We start from the raw sequence: 22,664 nt of genomic DNA on the forward strand, positions 1-22,664 counted from the left end.
TGGGATCCTTCTACCGCTCCAGAAGATATTTCACTACTGATGAAATTCTCTATCTATATAAAAGCCAAGTACATCAAAAGATGGAATACTGCTGCCATATCTGGGCAGGAGCTGCTAAAAACAGCCTATCCTGCCTTGACAGAGTACAAAATAGACTTCGTGGCTTAGTGGGGGATGCCCTTTTCTCTACCCTGCAACCTCTCTCCCACAGAAGAGAGGTTGCGAGCCTATCCTTGTTTCATCGTTATTTCCATGGCAGGTGCTCCTCTGAACCCCAATCTCTGGTCCCCCCTCGTCAATCTTTCACGAAAAACACCCGTCTAGCTGAATCCACTGTGAAAAATTTCCCCCACTCTATATCTGTGCCTAAATCAAAACGCGGATTCCATGAACAAAGCTTCTTTCTTAGAACCGCACGCCTGTGGAACTCTATTCCGTCTGCCTGCTTCCCACCGGACTACAACTTGGATGTCTTCAAGTCCAACGTTAACAAATTCCTAATGAACCGCCCCCTTAAGTAAACACTTCATCAAATCTCCACACTAACGTAATGTACTTGCAATAACCCTTATCCCTGAGTGGCTTCCGGGCCTTGATAAGTGGTGATCACTGTGTAAAAAAAAATCAACTGTGATGCCATGATTTTCTTACTATTACCACATCTCTCATCATCCCTCACAGACTCCCTGTCTTTCTTGAATCTCTTATAACACACACAACTGATGTTCGCTTAATGAAAGATGGTCCAAAAACTGTTTGAAACATTCCATACGTTTCTGTAGCTATTTCATTTTCAAGTTTAAAACAGAATTATATCGCATACTGTGTTTTAAATGCGTCCTCACGTCCAGAGTTCATTTTTGAAATTCACCAGCTGTGACAATCAGGCTTTAGTAATATTGATTCCAATTCCTGCTGTTGGTGTTCGTTTGCACGTTAAATCATAAAAATTGGTCATCTGTTAAGATATATAGCAATACCATACTAAATTTTCAAATGTCTACGACATATTTAAATGCCTGTACAAAAAAATCTAAAAACATATTCAAAGCACCTTATATATATATATATATATATATATATATATATATATATATATATAGAACAGATATATGTGGATTGGCTTCGACCAAGACACTTGATCGTTGTCAACATCCGATAGCCAACTACTACGCTCATCATCATAAAGACTCTCATCGCTGCCACGAAATTTCTTAAATCACCATTGTGCTGTGTATTCAGTACTAGTTCCTGGGCCAAACGCATCCTTTATATCGCGAGCTGATTCAGCAGCTTTTCAGCCTAGCTTGAATTCTAATTAGAAAATCGTGCGTGTTTGTTTGTTTTTCATCTAGTATTCAATGTTCCAAAAAAAGACATAATCCTTTTTATAGGACTGTAATTTAAACGACTCGGTAGAGCGAAAAACGCCCTTTAAAACGATATATAAAGTAAAGGTATTGTTACGAAAACTTTTTAGAAAATACACTATCAAAATACCTCTCTCTCTCTCTCTCTCTTTATATATATATATATATATATATATATATATATATATATATATATATATATATATATATATCGAATAATGAAAATGTGTGGAAGCGTTTGTGTCTTCTTAATATTTTTAGAATCATTTTATGAAAAAGACAAATATTTCTGCGTTCGAAATTCTCTTTTCAGACGACATAATTCTATACAAGCATTCGATTTGTACTTTACAAATTATATTCGGTTTTATGCTATAGATAGAAAGCAAATTATATTAAGCGATATTTAATTAAATGTAAATACCTTTTTAATACAAGGGCAGTTTTAAAATAAAGTCTAATTTTTTTTTACTCCAAAAGTTTTTGTGGGAGTAGTACCATTGAAACGAGTGACATTTTGTGCTTAAGAGTTTATATTCTACATGAGCACCATCATTTTCACTGCACTTTTGCCAGAGTGCGTAGATGTTAGGTTTTTACAATATCTAAAATCTGATTTTTTTAATTAAAAAAGTTGAAGAGCAACAAAGACGGGAGTTATGCTATTAAAACGAGAAACGTATTATTGCTTCCGAATTTGTGTATAGATTTTCACAAGACTTATCAATGCAATTTTGACAAGCATTAAATGACGTATCTCTGCTTCTGACAACTGTCTATGCCAAGGCTCGCTTTATTAGAGTCTCACATTGTCAATATCTGTAACAGAGAGATGAAACTTTCAATTCATTAATGCATGAGTTCAGTAATCATAACGATGGTATTTGAAATCTCATGATTCATTCAGACGGGATAATAAATACGAATCATTACTTTTGAAAAAAAAACTCGTATATATTTTTGTTATTAATTTTCAACTTGATTACACCATTTTTTTACCGGATAATTTGTATTATTAATTTTTTACTTACGTTCACTCCAAACAAGGCATATCCCTAATTGGACGTAAGAGGCTACTATTTTGGGTCTTGTCTAGGAAAGATTAACAAGATGTTGGTTTATGTTACGTTTTAACTTCTGCATATGAGCTAGACTTTGGAATTCCCTTCCTGCTACCAGCTTCTCTGATTAGAGAAGCTGGTAGCAGGAAGGCCATTTCAAAGTCTAGCTGTTCGAGGCATTTAGAGACCTCAAGCTTCCTGGCATTTAGAAATCCTGAAGGTTGTGATTTTGTTGCTAACATGTTTGTCAGGGATATATACGTCGAGGGGCACAAGTGCAATGAGTTCATCAGAGAACATTGCTTTAAAATACTTGTAAAGTCTTTCAAAATAAAATACTGAGTTTTCTTTTAATAGAATCAACATTTAATTAAATCTTTATTGTTAATGTGTGAACCGTTTTAATTCACTCTGCACACACATATATATTCTGTGTATTATTTCGGATAATTAGAGGAATCGGTATAAAGAAAAAGAATTCCGTTTATTGTGTTCTGCTTCTTCATTAATCTAACCGATCCGTTAAGTAATTTATGGACACCGGCAACAAGTTCCTTAGTGATAAAAAATTGCATCGAAAAGGTTTCTGTATATTATTTAAACAGTTTTGCCTTTGTTTAAACAAATTTGACTGTGCTAAATGTAAACACACACATAAAGAAACAGACACAGGGGACAGAGGGACACACACATACAAACACACAAACATACACACACAAACACAAATAAACACATACATACATACATACATATATATGTATATATATATATATACATACATACATATATATATATATTTGTCGAAAATGTTTGTTCAATCATATTTCACCTTTTATTTATACCAATCCTTTACTTTATCAAGTTCAATGTATTACAGAGGATATAACAAATAAATGACAAAAGCCTATATTTCAAATTTCATGATGTTGACCATCTTACAATTTATTCCTTTAAGCACGTTGACATTTACAATTCTTGACAGAAATTGATTCATAGCGCAAAATCATTCATTTAATTTTTATATCAATCCATGATTATATTTTGCCCTATACTCATCAGAAAAAAATAACACCTACCAGTTCATTAAAATAAAATAAAATGCATTTTTCTTACATAGGCATCATCACATTATCAAGGCCAAGAGGCCACTCGAGGATAAGTGTTAAAGAGTGAACAATAGAAATTGAACAATATAGTAATCGTTATTAAATGGAAACTCGGTAAATTTGTTAACAAGTGGAACAGCTAATCAAGAACTTGTTTACATTAGACTTGGAGACAACCATATTGTGGTCAGCTGGAAAGCAGGAAAACGGAAGACAATTCCACAGGCGTGCAGTTCTAAGAAAGAAGCTTTGTTCATGGAATATACGCTTAGGTTTAGGCACAGATAAAGAATGGGGGGAATTATTGATAGCGTTTTCAGCTAAACAAGTGTTTTTTGTGAAAGTTAGGATAGGGGGGGACCATAGACTGAAGCACAGTCGAACACTTTCCATGAAAATAAGGATACAGCAGAGACGAACTCGCAACATCTCTTCTGTGAGATAGAGGTTGCAGCTAAGACAAAAGGACATCTCCTACGAGGCCACGAAGTCTATTTTGAACTCTGTCAAGGCAGGACAAGTCCTTTCTAGCAGCTACTGCCCATATGTGGCAACAGTATTCAATCCTTGGACGTACCTGGCTCTTATATAGATAGAGAATTGCATCAGCAGTGAGATATCTATTGGATCGATAGAAGGATTCACCATTGCTTCAGCGGCCTTGGCAACAGATTTGATGTACGAGTTCTATTATAGATCAGGAGTAAAGGTCAAGCCCAGAAGCTTGTCAAAACTTGAGGCCTCAAGACGCGAGCCATTCATTTCAATTGATTCCAGATGTGGATCAGAATGTTGATGATCTAAAGAGAGGAGCTTGGTTTTAGATGCATTAAAAGTAACCAGCCACTCCTTTCCCCATTGTACCACGTGCGCAATATCAGAGGAGAGATAATCGGAGAGAACTTGGTCGTTTACTGTCTTAGATGTGCTACCATAAATGGTAGTGTCATCAGAATAACTGTCTACAAATGATGTAAGGATGTGATTTGGAAGGAAATTAATGCAGATGAGGAAACGAGTTGGGCTCAGTATGGACCTCTGAGGGACTCCAGCATTAATACTGTGAGCTTCTGATTTTTGCCCATCAACTACTACTCTTATGAATTTATCAGAAAGAAATGGTTTAATAATCGAGAAGACATTTCCAGCTATATCATTTGAGCATGATTACAAAATCTAAAAATTGGGAGAGAAGTTGAAATTATTTTTCTTTCTTATATATATATATATATATATATATATATATATATATATATATATATATATATATATATATATATTCAAGCAAATATTATTAAATACAACGGAGACTTTTTTTCTTATAATTCTTTTTTTTTAATTTTTCAATTTTCCGTATTGTCTTTTTTGTTTCAAAATCAAAAATATTAATAAAGGATCCATACATGTTGCTGTTACGAGCGCTTTCGATTCGTCCATGAATCATCATCAGGTGTTAAAAATACAGGATTGCGAAAATGAGGATTGAAAATGAAAACTAAAATATATATAGTCAGTGATGAGTTAAAATAAAAGTCGATTAAGAATAAAAGTCGATTAAAAATTCGAGTGTTAAAACCAGCAAGTTCGTAGACACCATGTACGAAGTCCGTCCAACACAGACTACGCAAGACATTTCAGAACGTTACTACTTTTTTGAAATGCAATGTCATTTATATTAGGTTGAAGAGTTCTAATGTACGACGCTTCAAGAATCTTTAATTTTTTTACATTATTTTCCCGTTGTATAATTTTTGTGTTGTCAACGAGGACCTTTCTAACATTGGAGGGGGGACAGCTATGTTCTTTTTTTAAATGTTTGTAAATCGCGCTTGTGTCGTTAAGGTGCATAGTTATTCGCCGGGACAACGTTGTTGTTGTATGCCCAATGTATGTATTATTTTTGGAGTTACATTCTCCAATAGAGCATTTAAATTTATACACTACATTGGTTTGTTCCAACGCTTTTATCGCCGGAAACAAAACGCTTTTATCGCCGGAAACAAAAAAGACAATACGGAAAATTGAAAAATTAAAAAAAAGAATTATAAGAAAAAAAGTCTCCGTTGTATTTAATAATATTTGCTTGAATGAAAAAATGCTGCCTAAATATACCAATTTCAAACTACATGATCCAGCGGCTCAACGGGATAGTAAAGTATGCAATTTTAGAATTGATTTAGTAAAAAGGCAAATTACTAACGCCCAAGAATTAATTCTTAAGCATACAAATGAATTAAATCAACTCGAAGAAAAACTGAAGGACCACATTACCAACGACCAATACACTGAACTCCAACAACGACTCACTGACATCACCACGAATTACGAACATTCTCATCGACTGATTATCCAAAAAAAAGTTAATTCTCTATACCATGGATCTATCATACTGCCTACTAACACACAATTTTACGTTAACCTTTCAGACTACGAACTTACAGACGCACAAAAAGAATTCTTAAACCTTGGACCTAACTGTCACCTCACACCACAATTCAACCATCAAAACAAAAAAGCCGAAATTGAATTACTCTATGAACGCATTACTAACCTAGAAAAAGAAAACAAAATCACCACTCACTCTGGGTTAAGAGATATCCTAAAAGCGGAAGCTATAAAAACCCGATTCTATAAAAAACACAACTCGGTACTTACTACCGATTTAAAAAATGCTGCCAAAGAACTACGTAACCACCCTAATATAGTTATAAAAAAAGCTGATAAATCCAATATTTTCGTCATTCTCAATAAATCCGATTATGATGAAAAACTTAAAAATATTATTAATGATAATACGAAATTTAAAAAAATTAGTAAGAATCCTACTAATACACTTAAAACGCAAGTCAATAAACTAATTACAGCTAATAATGCACAAATTGGTAATTATCAACTCCCTAAAATAATTGGAGACTATAAACCTGGTTACTTATATGGCACAGTCAAGACACATAAACCTGATTTCCCTCTCCGACCTATTATATCCCAAATTCCGACTCCCATCTATCGCCTAACAAAAACACTAAACGAACTTATCAGCCCATATATTCCTAGTAAATATAGCGTTAAGTCTACACACGAACTAATTCAAATATTAAAATCAATGCAACCAGAAAACAAAATAATTTCTTCCCTTGACGTAGAAAGTTTATTTACAAATGTACCTGTAGTAGAAACAATAGATATAATTATCAAGAACATTTATAATAATCCATCACTCCCCCCACTTAAAATTAACAAAAGAGTTTTAAAAAAATTGTTACTAATTTGCACTACAGAAGTACCCTTCTATGACCACAATGGTAACATTTATACTCAAATAGACGGTGTAGCAATGGGATCAGTCCTCGGACCAACCCTAAGTGAATTCTACATGGCTGACTTAGAGAACAAAATATTTAAAAACAACATAAAACCCCCAATTTATGTACGCTACGTGGATGACATTCTCATTTTAGCTGAAAATAATGAACAGATACACCAATTACAGCACCTCTTTCAAGAAAATTCAATTTTAAAATTCACAGTAGAGTTAAATAATAACAATAAAATTCCATTTCTTGATGTCCTTATTGATACGTCTAATAACACTTGTAATACATCTGTATATAAAAAACCAACTAGCATAAACTCTAGCCTCCTGAACTTTAAAAGTGAGTGTCCACAAAGGTACAAAATAGCCATAATAAACAATTTACTAAATCGCGCTAAAATGATATCCTCCACAAAAAAAGCACTGCTAATTGAAATAAAAAACATTAAACAAGTACTCATCAATAATCATTTCCCCAATTACATTGTTGATGAACAAATAAAAAAAATGCTACAATCTTCCGATAACCAGAATAATAACGTTAGCCAACACCGCAATGCAAACCCCATTAATATATTTTACCAAAATCAAATGACGCCTAATTTCAGAATCGAAGAAAATGCAATAAAAAATATTATACGAAGATACTTGACGCCTGTTGATAGTAATTTTAAAATAAAATTTATTATCTATTATAGGAAATTTCGAACACAAAACCTTGTGGTTAAAAACAACTCTTCACCGGCGATAAAAGCGTTGGAACAAACCAATGTAGTGTATAAATTTAAATGCTCTATTGGAGAATGTAACTCCAAAAATAATACATACATTGGGCATACAACAACAACGTTGTCCCGGCGAATAACTATGCACCTTAACGACACAAGCGCGATTTACAAACATTTAAAAAAAGAACATAGCTGTCCCCCCTCCAATGTTAGAAAGGTCCTCGTTGACAACACAAAAATTATACAACGGGAAAATAATGTAAAAAAATTAAAGATTCTTGAAGCGTCGTACATTAGAACTCTTCAACCTAATATAAATGACATTGCATTTCAAAAAAGTAGTAACGTTCTGAAATGTCTTGCGTAGTCTGTGTTGGACGGACTTCGTACATGGTGTCTACGAACTTGCTGGTTTTAACACTCGAATTTTTAATCGACTTTTATTCTTAATCGACTTTTATTTTAACTCATCACTGACTATATATATTTTAGTTTTCATTTTCAATCCTCATTTTCGCAATCCTGTATTTTTAACACCTGATGATGATTCATGGACGAATCGAAAGCGCTCGTAACAGCAACATGTATGGATCCTTTATTAATATTTTTGATTTTGAAACAAAAAAGACAATACGGAAAATTGAAAAATTAAAAAAAAGAATTATAAGAAAAAAAGTCTCCGTTGTATTTAATAATATTTGCTTGAATGAAAAAATGCTGCCTAAATATACCAATATATATATATATATATATATATATATATATATATATATATATATACGACGAAACACGTATCAGTTGATAATAATATTATATATATATTGTTTAAAATATAATATAATATATATATTGTTTAAAATATAATTATTAACTGATACGTGTTTCGTTGTCTACAACTCATCAGAGTGGCTGAATGAGTCGTAGACGACGAAACATGTGTCAGTGGATAATTATATTTTAAACCATATATATCTCACCCACAATTTGAGGGTACCAAATCTGTAAAAGAGAAAATTATTCCCAACTCGCATATAGGTAAAAATGCACTTTCCTATAAATAATTGTACCGCAAAACACAAATAAATAATAATAATATATAATGTAAATAAATAATAATAATATAATATAAATATTGTTACATAATAAGGGCTGCCCCCTTTTCATGTAAGTATAAAAATAGAGAGATTTAGTTAAAATGAAAATGAAATAGCATAGACGAAATTCTAACCTCGTAAATTAGGTTTAGAAATAGATTACGAGAGAGAATTAGAAAATGGAATGTAAAACAAACCATTGTAAAGCTTAGAGATAAAATAGTTTCAAGAAAAGAATGTGCATTGCCAATTTTGTTATGAAAATTCAATTGAGGAATGCAACTACAATATAATTTAATAAACATGTTTTTAACATATTGGGAATATAGGTTAAAATTCCTTTTGTAAACAAAGGAAAAAGTTTTGGATACGCATGTCCAGAACACGTGAAAGAAGACACATGTTTTAACATGTGTATGACGTCATGGAAAATGGGAAGTTCTAGATATAATTAGAAACTTGAGAGAAACTGGGGGAGAAACTCGGGGAGAGTCAGAGAGAGTCTGAGGAGGACAGACGACAGTCCAGACATGGACATTCGAACGTCTAGAAGCTTTTGAAACTTAGAATGTGAAGCTTTGAATTCTTGACTCAGAAAACCATGGCCGGTCGTGAGAAGAAATACACCCATCATGTGTTTTTTATAAACGTCGTCTTTGTGATGTAATTCTACCAAAAGGTAAAGTGAAAATTGTTATTATTTGTCTATATATCTGTGTTATAAAATGTCTTGACATACACGTCTCGACATCTCATATCTACAATGTGAACTCTACATCTCATAGCAACACTTCTAAGTATGAACGTTTTAATATATATGAATAACGTTATAACAACAGCAATCTCTCTTACAACAACATCCCTCTCTCTACAGCTACAGCATCACTATCTCTCTCTCTCTCGTAATAAGACTCTCTCTTAAAATAAGCTCTATATGTAACAATATAAGCATATGTTATTTATGTGAAATAAGGCAATATATATATATATATATATATATATATATATATATATATATATATATATATATATATATATATATCAATGAAAGCATCCGCACGTTGGTTGGTACGTTATAATATTAATATTTTGCCGATAGACGACATTCTCTGCATTTTAGACATTGTATACATTTTTATTTTTTTCACCCTCGTTATGATAATAAATTGAAAAAAAAAAGCTGGCAAAGAATCCGCGTGTTGTTCGTCTGTTGTGTTATTTTCAAATGCCGGGAAAATACGCTCGGCGCATGTGATATGAAAGTCAGAACCGTGTCCCGTGATATAATTAATAAAAGATAGATTAAATATTAATTTCAAACAAACACATCTTTGTTTCATTTTCATATTGTAAGCTATGTAATTTAGCCTATAAACATAGTTTATATGTATTTTATTGTAAAATTTAACCAACGTTTCTCTCACAAAAAACACAACTCTGACTTTCATCTCACGCGCGCCAAATATATTTTCCCGGCATTTCCAGATAATACTGCAAGCTTTTTACTAGCATTTAATTGTACAAAAGTGTATGAAAAGTGTATGAAAACATTCAAACATCAACCTTAATAATGAGTTTTACCTCCACTGGTTTTGATGACTTCAGAAATTCTTTGGGGTATGCTAGAAATAAGGGTTTCCATTAAGGTGCGGGGATCCTACTCCCGTTTCTGAAGATGGCTTCACGAAGTTCATTTTTTGTTGTATATTGTTTGCCATTTCGATAAACCTCTCTTGTCATCCATCCCCAAACATTTTCAATTGGGTTCAAGTCCGGTGAGCATGTAGGGTGTCCCAAGAGATGGACTCCATTTTCTTGTAGAAAGCTCAAGGTCCGTCTTGCAGTGTGGATTGTAGCATTCTCCTGGTGGAATAACCATCCATTCTCACACAAACGATGACCTTCGATTATCAAAATGCTTTCTGTTGCACGCTAACATAACCAGTTTCTGTCTGACGACGCTGCACCACCTGGAGCTGCATCGTCCCTCTGTAAAAAAAGGCACCCCATACAATTACGGAACCTCCATCACTATGACGTGTGAAAAAAAATGTTTTTGTCATGCCAATATTGCTGGAAGCCATCAGGACCATCTTAATTAAATTTTTTCTCATTAGAAAACAGAACTTTCCTCCACTCCTCAACGTCCCAGTTTTGGTATTTACGACAAAATCTTAAGCGGTGCACTTTGTAACGTGGAAGCCATCGAGGAATTTGTTTACGCTTTTTAGTTATCATGCGTTTTTGTTGTAATGTCGTCTGATGGTTATTGGACTGCAATCAGCATCTGTAACCGCCTTGATTTGACCAAAAGAAAGTCATTCATAACAACCTGTCTGATTCTCCTACTCAATGCAAGAGAAATTTTAGGGGAGGGGTATCAAAGGATTTTGCTTTTCTATAATTCTCAGTTTCTTTAGAAAGTTACAAAGACCAGTTTTACTGCGGGTTACCTAAGCTTAGCTGCTATCGCTCGCTGTGACAAACCTTGCTTATGGAATCCTAGAATGCTCAACTTCAGTTAGTTTTCTTGCTTTAGGCATGGTAACACATTTACACAGTGATTGCTAATTTCTAACTGAACTAAAAACATTAGAATTACCATACATCTAACAATTTATACCTTTGTTCTTATAATTTTGATCATGTGTAAAAAGTCTAATTTAATACAAATACAAATTTTTCAATAAAATTTTAGGAATGTACCTTTTTGTTTCATAGCATTTTAGATTGTAATATTAGTGATCTTAAGTCGGAAGAGTTTCAAAACTATCCTTAAAAAAGGTTTCTTTTTAAAGATTTTTAAATGATGTAACCCAATTTCCGGTTTACGACATCCGTTGCGCATGCGCGCATAAACATTAACCCATAACAACATAAACAAGTAAACACAAATCGCGTCTTTTGCAGATTTTGACATGCGCACTGAAATATTAACGTTATTATTTCGAAATTATTATTTAACATTGGAAGAGTGGGGGTGTTTTGTAACTATTCTTTATTACAACTATACTGTCGCTATTTTCTTACAACTAAACAACTTTAACACGTTTACAATCATAAGAATAATTGTAGTAAAGCTAAGACTACTACTACTACTACTACTACTACTACTTTCTATCCGTCCCATTTCTTTACTTCCTTCCTTCTTTTTTATTTTTTGTTTACATTTCTAGATACAAAAAAGCTGTGTGAGAACGGTGAATTTGTTGACATATTTACTAATCTGTTTCAATATTAGTTTTATTTTATTTATTAAGGATTTATTTTTTTGCTTCAGGTTTTATTAATTATTTTTTTTTTAGATTTTAAGTTTCTATAACTTGGTTGAAGGATTCCAATATGGGTTTTTCATTCTTATATTCTGATCGGTGGGTTCATGTGCGTTTTTGCTGCTAAATGACTTTCGTCAGCGTTCGATTCGTAGGAAAATCATGTTTAATTTTCGATTTTTGAGCCATTATTCGGAAAAATAGATAACTTTACACGAATAGGGAGGATTTTTTCTTCATGTTTTAATGGTCCGTCTGTGATTTTTCATTTTAATATACTTTCCTAGAAATGTTTCTGTTATGTCAAAAAAAAAATCCATTTTCTTTAGCTCACAAGTGTCACGCTCATACATGAATTCCGTAACTAATATAACACACTGACCCAACTGGTCACGGGCAGTCAAGTATATATATATATATATATATATATATATATATATATATATATATATATATATATATATATATATGGGGAGGTAAAAGAATAAGATAGACACGTTAAGAAGAGACTTATCAAGATAATGCAATAATGCAAAGCTCAACAAATTGTATTGGAGTTTATACAGAATAACAATAAAATAAGAAAATCACGATATTAAATTATTATAGTAATGTATATAGATAATCCATTTTTTTTATAAGGGTGATACATTAATTTGGGTTGTAGGAATAGTAAGAACTCTTTATATCATGCTATTTCGAAGCCTAATGCTTCTCATCAGAAGAGGAGAGAAGATTCTATGTAACGTAATAGAGACGCAACATCTAGCAAAGGTTACATTAGGGGCGAAATAATTGTGCAGTGATAGATAAAATGTTGAGATTATTTGAGGGTGGGAGACTAAATTGATTTCTGTGATATAGGAAAAGTATAGCTTTTATTATTTAATGAAGGTAAGTGTATAGCACATCTGCTATGGTGGGTTTAATATATGTGTACGATATGAGTGATTTTCGGGAAAATATAGGGTGTGGATTGAAAGATGATGCTTATTTAATCATATGTATTGATAGGTTATAATTATCTCTCTATCTCTCTCCCTATATATATATATATATATATATATATATATATATATATATATATATATATATGGATATTTCATTTAATCACATAAATTAATATACGAAAGTATAAATTTATGCGTAAACTTAAAGTATTTACTTCAACAGTGCTCAATACGTAAGTAGAGCGACGAGGGGCGTGCAATAAGTAATGCCCCTTACCCACTTCCCATAGCAGTAGAGCAACAAAACTTGGCATAGTTATTAGTTTTTCTCTACATAGGAACCACCCACAGTTATGAATTTCTCCCATCGTTTGATGCAGCTCTGAAGACCGTTTTTGTAGAACACCCTAGGTTGGTCCTCCCACCACGACGTGACTTCAGAAATCAAGGCTGCATCACCTGGGAAACGCTTTCCTTTCAAAAACAACTTCATGACTGGGAAGAGGTGAAAGTCAGAGGGTGCAAAATCAGGAGAATAGGGAGGATGGGAAAAGATTTAATAACCACACGCTAGTGCTTCTGATCTGACGACATGCGAGTTGTGGACCGGAGCGTTGTCCTGCAGGAGGAGGGTACCTTTGCTGATCTTGCCCCGCCTCTTAATTTTGATAGCTTCCCTTAATTTCCTCAAAAGTGAAGCATAATAGGCTCATGCAATTGTGGTACCCTTTGCCAGGAAATCTGTCATCACTACTCCGTCCTGGTCTCAGAAGACTGTGAGTATGATCTTACCAGCGGAAAGCTGCACCCTTGCCTTCTTTAGAGGTGGTGAGTCCAAGTGCTTCCACTGCATTGACTGGGCTTTGGTCTCTGCGTCATAGTGATGGACCCAGGTTTCATCCTGTGTAATTGTTAACGAGCATCCCCCCCTCTCTCGCTTTCTTACTCTTTCTATTTTCTCTCTCTGTGTCTCTATAAGAGAATAGAGAGAGGGAGAGAGAGAGAGAGAGAGAGAGGTGAGTAAACGTGGAGGTAGACACGTTTACCAGAACCAAAGGTCAGCTGACCAAATTACGTATGTGTGACGTGGTTGGCTAGATCTGGAGATTTGATTTGAGCTTTGAAGAAGACGGACGTTTTCCGTGGTCTCCCCCCTCTTAACTGGGGAGGGGGGAGACGAACGCTGACGTGTGTGAAGAAGAACCACACAAGCAGATTTCACTTTACACCTGCTGCAGGACCTCTGGGGAAAGTGAAATAAAAACTATAAAACCATTTCATCGTCTTGGAGTGATAAATCTTCGTCAAACAGGTATCAAGTCTCCCTCCAGGATGAGAAATTGCCAGATGGTTCAACAGCGAGAAACAGAGGTAGGTTCAGAAATTACATGTCACACACACGATTCCCTTTATGATAATCAAACACACAACCATTTATATTAGAGACAATCACACGGAATCTTTCTTATGTTATATAGAAAACGTAAAATGTGCCCTAAATGAAGAACTCTATATAACATATTCAAATGTAACGAAAGCTCAATTTGGTACCCCTCAAGGATAACCTCAATGAAGAACGAATATATAACATATTCAGTCTTTTGAAAAACTTTGACTCATCTTCTTGGCACATCTCCAAATGAATGGTGTGAGCAACCTGGCAATCCATCTGGCAAACACCTTATGCATATGCAAATGGTCATGAATGATAGTTTTCACAGACCTTGTACTAATCTTGACATCTTGGGCTATTTGCCGAATAGTAATGCGCCGATCTTCCAAAATGGCAACCTCAACTTGACGGACAGATGCCTGATCAATGGCAGAAGGGGGGCAACCAGGTCTGGGAGCTGTTTCCACAGACTTCCGGCCATGTTTGAATTCACAATGCCGGGGTTTTACAAGGTCATATAATGGGGCATTATTACCAAACGTTTTTTTCATTTCATCCAAAGCCTCCTGCGGTGTGCGTCCTTTCAAATACAAAAAACCGGATCACTGCTCGACATTCAACAGGCTCCATTTCACACCTGACACAGTCCAAACACCTTTAAAACAGAAACCACAATTAGTTCAGAGCTGTAATTTGCCACATAACCCGTAGAGATATAAATCATTGCACATGAAAAATTTCAGCTGAGTCAGACAACTGGAAGTGCGCCAGGAGCATTACTTATTGCATGTCCTTTTCTCTTAGCTGCAACCTCTATCTCACAGAAGAGATGTTACGAGTTTGTCTCTGCTTTATCGTTATTTTCATGGAAAGTGTTCGACTGAGCTTCAATCTATGGTCCCCCCTCGCCAAACTTTCACAAGAAACACTAGACTAGCTGAAAACATTATCAATAATTTTCCACACTCTTTATCTGTGCCTAAACCTTCACATAGATTCCATGATCAAAGCTTCTTTCTTAGAACTGCACACCTGTGGAATTGTCTTCCGTTTTCCTGCTTTCCAGCTGTCTATAATATGGTTGTCTTCAAGTCTAACGTGAACAAGTTTCTGATGAGCCGTTCCACTTAGGTTAACAAATTTACCGAACTTCCATTACTATCGATTACTATATTGTCCTTTTGACTACTCTACGCTCTTTAACCCTTATCCTTGAGTGGCCTATCGGCCTTGATAAGTGGTGATACGTATGTAAAAAAAACGCACCTCGTATGTAAGTTATAAAGCCTGACGAAATCCTAGCGTGGATTGAACGCAGAATATTCTGTGTAGCTTAATTGCCATATATATATATATATATATATATATATATATATATATATATATATATATATATACATAAGAGCAAATAGTTAATAAAACATGATTTATGTATATATATATATATATATATATCAGTTAGAAAAGCATTTTATCCAGGGCATGAAAATTGTTAAACAAAATGTTTTTACTATATTATAAAGGTACAAGATTCAATTTGAAATTTATTTATCTTCACAGTGCACTTTTATAAATTTTACAAAGTAAGGTATAAAAATGTTATTTAAATTGAATCAAAAAATTACCTTGGATTTATCTTATGTAATGTACATTCTGTTGCACTTAAAAAACAATTGAAAGTTTTATATCTTTATCATTAATTGCTAGATGAAATATAATGTTTTAAAATTGCACCAAAATGTACATTACATAAAATAAATCCAAAGTATTTTTTTATTTAATTTAAATAACATTTTTATACCTTACTTTGTAAAATTTATAAGAGTGCACTTAGAAGATAAATAAATTTCAAATTGAATTGTACATTTATTTTTAAAGCTTATAGTAAAAACATCTTGTTTAACAATTTTCATGCCTTGGATGAAATGCCTTTCTAACCTATATCTTATCTTTTTAAGATTGTATTTTAAAACTCTCCTTCTCTCTATTTCAGTTTGTATTTCTTCTCACACCACAACTCATTTGTGCAACGCCCTATTTGTATTATTACAGGTCTGTATATTCACTCTGTTTCAGTTTGTATTTCTCCTCACACCAAAACTCATTTTTTGCAACACCCTCTTTGTAATACAGGTCTGAATAATGAGAAAATCTGATTTTTTTTAACAAAAACTTTAAAATAACTTTTTTTAGATTAAATTTTTAAAAACTTCTTTAAGAATAGAACATCTTTAAAATTTATTAAGGAACATATTTCATATAGGGTTCTTTAACAAATATTCAGTACATAACGAGAAAAATAGAGATAAAAATTTCAAAAGGAATGTATAAATGGTTATGGTCAATAGTAGTCCTCGCCAGCGAAAATCTTTGCGATTATTATTCTATTATTATTATTATTTAAAACATTTTGTGTCCTGCTCTTTCGCGCGAGGACTAATATATATATATATATAATATTTCGGCTTCTTTTTAGCATAAAATCATATGTAATACAGCGAACAATCTAATAGTATGGGGAAAAATTCAAATAAAAATCGTTCGTCATCGTAAAATCGTACTGCTTACCTCGTCCATAAATACATTTGCTTTATCTCTTCTTGTCTCTCTTTCTAAATTCAGGTGTCTGCATTTTATTCAAATTTAATGTTGACACAACCACGTCTAGGAATTTTGTCTATTAACTTTCGATTTATTTATTTTTTAAAGTTTTTTACGCCTTTTGGTCGAGTCCTTTCGACTTAGTCTCGTTTTTGTTTTTTTGTTTTTTTAAACGATCTTTTCGTAATCTCATTATTATCTAGTTGTCTGAGACCTGACAATACAAGTGTGTCTTCTTCAACGTTTCGTTCCTCTCGACTATAAATGTAACGCTGTCTTAATAAGATTAAACGAGTGAAAAGAACCATCGAGCAGCGTTTTAAATAAAACAACTGACTTCTTGTTTTTTTTATGTTTTTAGTAGATGCGACCAAGTGTTTCTCGAAGAAGCTCTGACTTGCGGACATTCAATCTCCTTGTGTACACCATCAACGAAAAGTAGCAATGGCTAAGTGGTTAACGATACAACTGTCTACGCGCGTGTTCAAGTTCGAATTCAGTTGGTTTCATAGAAACTTTTACTTGTGGATGTTGGCAACCCTTCACATGATCTCGATATCTTTATAAAAAAAAAACAATCTAACTAGAAAGATATCGAGGAAACAACTGCCAATAATAATTTTCCGATTCATGCGAAAATTAATAGATGCTGTTCAACTACAAAAAAAGGGAGGTGACGGTATCTCAGTGGTTAATGATACAGTTATAAGCTTGTTGTTCCACGTTCGAATCTAGTGCGTTCCACAAAAACACTTTCACTTAAGGACGTTGCAACCTTCATGTAGTCTCGATGACTTTGTAGACAAAAATTTAACTACAAATATACCTAATGGCCTCTTGTTTTTTTTTTTCTGGAGTAATTTCCCTAAGTAAAAAAACAAAAAAAAAACAACAACAACAAATAAAAACATTATAAATGGTTACGTCGCTTAATGGCCAGATTGAAAGAAACCATTCGAGGTGAGGAGCTGCCAGCTATTTGTTCTGATTACATTTCGGAATTTTGGTTCAGTCGACAAAAAGCAAGACAACTAGAGAGAATTCCAAGCACATAAGACAATAAAAGGTTTCAGGCATTTATACAGTTAAAATACGCAATAAGTTCGTCGGAACACATTCAGGTAAAGTGCTTGTAAAACGAGCTCGAGGGGAGCAACATTACGGCAATGGAACAGGGGTTTGAGTGTGGTACCTATTAGGTTAGAGATGCTTATTTGCATCTTGTCAAAGAGAGAGAGACTAGGGGTCGATGCACCAGCAAAGATGTCGCAACAATACTCCATGCAAGGGAAAATGGCGACGTTATAGAAATATAGAGGTTTTGCAGTTTTCTAGCCTGGTACCTATCTTTCTTTCTCTTTTTCTCTCTAACGTACACCCACCCACACACACAGACACACACACACACACACACACACACACACACACACACACACACACACACGCGCACACGCACACACACACACATATATATATATACATATAAAGCGAGTGAAAAATAGAGATAGTAAGGTGAATTTAATGATATTTCACTAAGCAAAACTGAGATTGCTGAAATATATTAAATCCATGTTTAAAGGTTAGAAAATATTGAAAATAATCGTCCTATCTTAATTGTGCTATTCACGGCTAAAATGTGAATGATACGAGTCTAAACCAATATAAAATAAGATAAAAATCAGAAAAAAAAACTCATTTTTTCTAAGGAAAACATGAATGAAAGCAGTCATTCATTTTGGAAGGTTGAAGACTACAACGAAAGAAACGTTATTAATATAACCCTTACAATAATATTTAAATAGTTTACAAAAACACTTTATCTCGGAATTATTGTCAGGTATATTTCTGCTAATTTGCGTGATTTCGGTTACCAGTTCTTCATTGAATACGAGAAAAAAATGATGTAGCCGCACTAATAGATAGATGAACCTAACAATCAGCTATCTATACATCACACACACACACACACACACATACACACACAGAGATGCACTGCCCTCAAATATCTCTCTGTACAGGGGTTGTCAGGAAACCTGATATAAGGATGCTTTTTTTCTACAAGTAGACTGACTAAATATTCAAAATTACAGAGTATTCTCGGCCCAAATTAAATCTTCGCGATATAGCTTACTCTTTTACGAGGAATAGTGCACCTTCTCCAATTTATGTTACTTTAAGTAACAACACGACCCTGGATACTTCACCAGACAAACGGTATTCTTGTCCTGGAATTCAGTAAGACTAAGAGATAACAAGAAAAGTATACTATGATTCATCTAAATGGTCGATTAGAAAGAAGAAAATATTATTCACAACTTCTTTACGTTTGAGAGGAAATTTAATAGAATCTTCGAATATCTATTTATCTAAAACAAGATGTAGTTTTAGCCTCAGGAATTGGGACTTTATACTTTCTGAGAACTTTGCTTGAAGAACAGTTTTTTTTTTACATGCAGATCACCACTTATCAAGGGCCGGAAGCCACTCGGGGATAATGGTTATTGCGTGTACAGTAATCAATGAGATAGTATCGTAGTAATCGTTAGTATTGGAGTTTTGATAAAGTGTCTTACTTAAGGAGGCAGTTCATCAGTAATTTGTTTATGTTGGACTTGAAGACATCCAAGTTATATTCAAGTGGGAAATAGGCAAATGGAAGAGAGTTCCACAGCGTGCACTTCTAAGAAAGAAGCTTTGTTCATGGAATCTACGTTTTGATTTAGGCACAGATAAAGAGTGGGGGAAATTATTGACAGTGGTTTCAGCTAGACGGTGTTTTTCTTGAAAGATTGGCGAGGGGTGACCAGAGATTGGAGCTCAGACGAGCACTTTCCATGGAAACAACGATAAAACAAGGGCAGGCGTGCAACGTCTCTTCTGTGGGAGAGAGGTTGCAGGGAAGAGAAAAGGGCATCCCCACTAAGCTACGAAGTCTATTTTGTACTCTGTCAAGGCAGGATAGACTGTTTTAGCAGCTCCAGCCCAGATGTGCCAGCAATACTCAATCCTAGGACGTACTTGGCTTTTATATAGATAGAGAATTGCATCAGTAGTGAGATATCTTCTGGAGCGGTAGAAAGGCCCCACTATTTTCCCAGCGACCTTGGCAACAGACTTGATGTACGTGTTCTACTTCAGATAAGGAGTAAAGGTCAAACCCAGAAGCTTGTCAAATCATAGAGCCTCCCTAAGACGAGAGCTATCCATTCCAATTGATGCCAGATGCGGATCAGGGCGTTGATTATGTAAAGATAGTAGCTTGGTTTTAGATGCATTAAAAGTAACCAGCCACCTCTCCCCCCACTGTACCACGCGCTCAAGATTAGAGGAGAGAGAATCAGAGAGAACTTTATCATTTACGGCCTTTGATGTGTCGCCATAAATGGTCGTGTCATCAGCATAGATGTCAAAGAATGAGTTAAGTATGTGTTTTGGGAGATCATTGATGTAGATCAGGAAGAGAGTTGGGCCCAGGATGGACCCCTTAGGGACTCCAGCATTAATACTGTGGGCCTCTGATTTCTGCCCATCAACCACTACTCGCATGTGCCTATCAAAGAGAAATGATATAATAATTGAGAAAACATCTCCAGTTATAGCTGGAAATCTTGTGAAGTAGGCCTTAATACCATACCTTGTCGAAGGCCTTTGATATGTCAAGAGCAAATTCCCTAGAAGGGAAGCCTTTGTCGAGAGATTCACTAATCCTATGAGATATAATCGTTAGCACATTTGCTGGAGATCTAGCAAAATTAAAACCATATTGTATGTCACTAAGAAGGTTATTCCTGCTGAGGTGATTGACTACTTCTCTATTTAATATGGATTCCAGCAGCTTACTCATGACACACAGGAGACTTATTGGTCTGTACTGAGAGGAAGATGACTTATCACCTGAATTCTTAAATACACGGCATACTGATGAGGTTTTCCAAGGTGTTGCAAAGCACCTCCCCTTAAGGCAACGCTTAAACTGTTTTGTAAGTATGGGGGCAATTTCTGGTTGAAGCTTTTTCAACACTATTATTGGAATGCCGTCAGGGCCAGTTGCTTTACTTGAATCACGGTTCTTGATTAGCTTGGCGACCGTACGCACAGATATTTGTATGTTGCCTAGCGTGTTGTCTGTTATAGGAGGAAATACGGGATGGCCTTCGTCGCATAGGGTAGAATTAACTGCAAAGTACTTGGCAAGGACGTTGGCCTTGTCTGATGCTGACGAGATGACCTCAGGTCCATTTATGATGATTGGGATAGAACGCACGCTTCTATTCAGGATCCTGTTGTCATTTGCCAAAACTAGTGGGAACCCGGCCGCTGGTCAGCTACTTTGGATTTAACGGACAGCTTTGATGTGTACTAGACACTATCTCGAATTTCTAAGGTCTATCAGCTATCTATTCATCAACCACACACACACACACACACACACACACACACACACACACACACACACACAGGCACTGCCCTCGAATGTCTTAAGATCTTTCTGTGCAGGGGTTTGCCAGGACAACCTGATTTAAGGATACTTTTTCTACAAGTAAACCCTGGCTTAATATTAAAAATTACATTGTACACAGCCAAAATAAGATCTCGGCATAGCAAACCCACAAAAGCGGGTATGAGGAATGGTACACCTTATAGAAGTGATGTTACTTTAAGTAACATCATGAACCTGAATGCTTTATTAAATGTTGTATTGTCTTGGAATTCAGTAAGGCCAAACGACTATAACAGGCACGACCAAAAAAAATGGGGGGAAAATGTACTATTGTTTTTAGAAAGCGAAGTAAAATCTATAAAAATCAATTATTTTATAGCAATTTTGTTTTTCCAGAAACATAGAAACCTGAGTTTTATCCTATGAAAAGCAGAATAAAATAAAATGTTTTTTTCTATTTTTAATAGAATTTTAAATTAATTTTTTTTCTAAAACCACGCCATTTACTCCCATTTTTATCTCGATTGAGAAAAATTAATATATTTTTTAAAACGGTTTTTGAACCCATTTATTTTTTTATCAAAATAACGTTTAGGATAATTTCCTATGAGAATATGCAAAAATATTATAATATAATTACCTGAATTTCAAATAATGCCAACTTTTTATATCACTTTGTAAATAATAGTTTAAAATAATCAACGGATGCATGGACAGAACTAAATAAATGTATTTTTTACGTTTAAAAAGAAAATCCCAAATAGCAAACTTAAAATACTTTATGAATATTAAAGGCTAAATATTTATAAAGTAATCCTAACCAGATGTAAAACCTCAATAAAACTAAATAGTAAATAGAGCTTATAATCAGAACAAAGAATTAATAAAGCTTGTTAAAAACTCTTTAACTAGAGTTAAAAACATGTAATTTTCAAACTCCTCACTCGACCATCCATTCAAGTGAAATCATTCCCCCCTCATTTCCTCTGCCTCATTATTTTCTTTAAACGTTTACTAAGTAAACTCTATAGCCCACGCATAGTTTCATTAAATACTTTGCAAGCAAAATCCGATTCCGTATTTTGCTAACTCCTACCCTCTGATGAGAAGGAATGTATTTCCTTCGAAATTCCGCGAACGATCCACTTAATTAGTGTCTCTTTTTAGAAAATTAAATATATTTTCACTCTCGTTAAAGTGTTTTTAACATGTTTTATTAATTCTTTGTTCTTATAGATATACTAGCAAAAGTACCTGTCGTTGACTGGGTTCAAAAACAGCCTACAGAAAATAGACTTTATGATAAGTTATAAAAAGGAAGGGTTGTAAAGAGAT

General features: G+C 34.2%; 1 protein-coding gene and 1 long non-coding RNA gene across 2 annotated transcripts in view; one reads left to right on the forward strand and one right to left on the reverse strand.

Moving 5' to 3' along the window:
- LOC145277474 (uncharacterized) overlaps positions 1-18,289 on the forward strand; it is a 29,948-nt gene extending 11,659 nt beyond the window's left edge. The window contains exons 2-3 of the long non-coding RNA XR_013868144.1: positions 16,281-16,339; positions 17,250-18,289. This is a non-coding gene — a long non-coding RNA (uncharacterized LOC145277474). The remainder of the gene's footprint in view (positions 1-16,280; positions 16,340-17,249) is intronic.
- LOC145277473 (uncharacterized) overlaps positions 1-22,664 on the reverse strand; it is a 730,153-nt gene that overhangs the window by 46,972 nt on the left and 660,517 nt on the right. The window lies entirely within an intron of this gene.

Source organism: Euprymna scolopes, chromosome 6 (assembly GCF_053919585.1).
Source record: "Euprymna scolopes isolate OS-2025 chromosome 6, ASM5391958v1, whole genome shotgun sequence".
NCBI classification, from domain to species: Eukaryota; Metazoa; Mollusca; class Cephalopoda; order Sepiida; family Sepiolidae; genus Euprymna; species Euprymna scolopes.